This window comes from Lytechinus variegatus, chromosome 11 (assembly GCF_018143015.1).
Source record: "Lytechinus variegatus isolate NC3 chromosome 11, Lvar_3.0, whole genome shotgun sequence".
In the NCBI taxonomy this organism is placed as follows: Eukaryota; Metazoa; Echinodermata; class Echinoidea; order Temnopleuroida; family Toxopneustidae; genus Lytechinus; species Lytechinus variegatus.
Genome location: NC_054750.1, coordinates 4,913,817 through 4,916,475, shown reverse-complemented (window position 1 = coordinate 4,916,475; position 2,659 = coordinate 4,913,817). Strand labels below are relative to the sequence as shown.

Here is a 2,659-nt window from a genome sequence, read left to right as displayed (position 1 = left end):
ATAATCATTACAGTTGAAGGCATTGGTTGATTTTCAGTCATAGAAGTCATAAAAACTCACAATTAAGTGCTATTAAAAATCGAATGACCAGAAACACCGCCCGAATCTAATTTCATAATAATAACATGCGTTATATCAATTTCCAGGAGAGGATTAAATTAAAGGTGAATTTTCAGTCACAGCTATCGTGATAGTTTCTACACGATTTTTACTTATATATTTCCCCTGGGTGTTTTTTATGAACAATATACAACACGTATTTAGGATAAGGATTCAACCGATGTCTATAGGCTTAATAAAGGCCACAAACTTACAAGGTTTTGAGTGATGGTAGTTTACTGAAAGTCATCGGTTCGACATCAGGTATCTGATTTTCAGTGAAGTCTCTAACGATAGAAAAAAAGTAAAAAAAGGAAAAAAATGAAACAAATAGATCTCATCGCAGATTGATGCGAATACTCGAACTTTATTTCATTTTACTTACACTGTTTTTATAGAAAAACAAACACTTTACTGACAATTCGTACCAAAATACAATTATATATTTCTAAAGGCTAACATGAAACAGAACACAATTTAAAAAAAGTCTTCATAAGAATTCATCTGCCGGAAAGTTTGTCATGCGTGCAATTGAAAATATTTCATTATAAAGATGAGAAAATTGGCTTACAAGCGTTCGGAACATTTTGTTTAAATTCGAGATAACCCCACCACCATGAGGAACCACATCAACAACAACACAAGAAGAGAATTATATTTTGTATATAGATGCCAAATAATTTACTTACAGCCTTTCAAGTAGCGGTAGATCTAAAACAGCGAACGCTTCTACATTGAGTATATTGTTTCCAATCAAGGTTCTGGGATTACGGAGAAAAATATATGATAATACTCAACATCAAAAGTTCATATTCCATTATATCGATATCATCCATACGTCAAGTTGAAAACCTTGCAAAGTTTGAGAGAAAATTATGTGCGATGTAGATTGTACAACCTAACAATGTTTGATACGTATATGAATGTATGTATTTCAAAATAACAAAAATAAGGATTGTTACGATCGGAAATTGTTCTATAAATCCTCAGAAACTTGAAGTCAACCAGATCATCTGGATTGAATAACGAAAAACATACCCACATTACAAAGTGAGTTTTCAGAATCAGGATGTGTTAAACCGTGTTAGATAGCAAATATATAAGTTGTGTATGTAAACAGTCAATTTACATACATCAGTACATTACTGCTATAAACATGTGCCATTACACGATTAACAAAAATGGCGACAAATGACGACGAAAAATCATTAGAGCGGTGCAGCTGAAAAATGTTGATAAGTCCCCCACCCGATAAATAAATCCTAATTCAAAAGTGCACACGATGACAAAAAACTATAGCAAGTATGTTTGAAATAATTCTGAATTAAAATAAAAAGTTTTGGGACTATGTTATTCCACAATGCTTTCATTACAAATTGAGCATTAGTAAACGAAAAATGTGTCGTATAGTATCCCGCCCAGAACTTGTAAAATAAGTAAAGGTAAAAAATTATGTTATGAAAAAAAAATCTTCAAATATGTCTCAGAAAGAATTTCTCCAATATTCAATTAAAAATTCAATTTGAACGTCACTTTGAAAATGAAAAATTAAAATCAGTTTTCGGGACCTTCACTTGTCCGAAGCCTTTGTTATGTGGGAGATACCAACAGTGCTTGCCGCTTATTCTCATATTTTGATTGGATAGTGGAAATATACTTATACTTTACAGGGGTTTTCTTTCTTCAACGACCTTTTTTTTATATAGAAAAGAGCTATAACCCCGTTCAGAGTGCCATTAGAACTTGAAAACTAGGCTGAAGCCTGTTCTTGTGATATTCCCAAGCAGAGAAAGGTAAAATATACAAAGACAAAAACAAATATACAAAACTCATTGGTAGAAAAAGAAATAAAAATAAACTTTGTATTGTTAACTTACAAAGTCTTCAAGGAGGTGAGGCTGGAGAAAGATCCCTTTTCAATAGTAGATATGATGTTATGGGACAGGACCCTACGAAGAAAAGAAGATCGATAGAGAATGGGAGTAGCCTTTAAATCTCTTGCATCTTACTCTGTTACTCTGAGCGAGACAACTGAAAAACCTGTCTATATTTGAATACAGAACACTTCAATAATAATAGAGAGTATTATCTTTATTAAAAGTACTTTAAAGAAATGATAAATTCAGTTATTCAGTAAAGCTGTAAGAAATGAATATAATCTTTAAGAACTCTTCGTTCGTTGGTGCTTTTCTTAAAGATGTTATAAATTACAAAGTACCCCGGGTAAATCACAAGTTTGTTCCGATGCATCAGCGCATGATGTTAATTAAACTGTCATTCAAATACTTACAACGATTTCAGGAATTTTAGGTCTTCAAAATTTCCGGCTCCAATATGGGATATTTGATTTTGAGACAATATTCTGATGGGCAAAATGAATGAAAATAAAACACACATAATTACGTACATTGGAATTAAAAGCACTTGTGATATAAGTAATCTTCTTATCTGTGATATAATCAAAGAATTAGAAACAGTGACGATTGTGACTTTATATATGTTATTTTTAATGATTATATTATTTTCATAATACATTTTATATAAAAATTTATATATTTTT

At 31.3% G+C, this 2,659-nt stretch overlaps 1 long non-coding RNA gene across 1 annotated transcript; it reads right to left on the bottom strand.

The window, feature by feature from the left end:
* Positions 1-313: 313 nt before the first annotated feature.
* Positions 314-2,047, bottom strand: LOC121424470. The gene is made up of 3 exons (XR_005971387.1): positions 1,977-2,047; positions 789-860; positions 314-386 (listed from the first exon to the last, which is right to left on the bottom strand). It is a non-coding gene; the product is annotated as an uncharacterized LOC121424470 (long non-coding RNA).
* Positions 2,048-2,659: the final 612 nt, after the last annotated feature.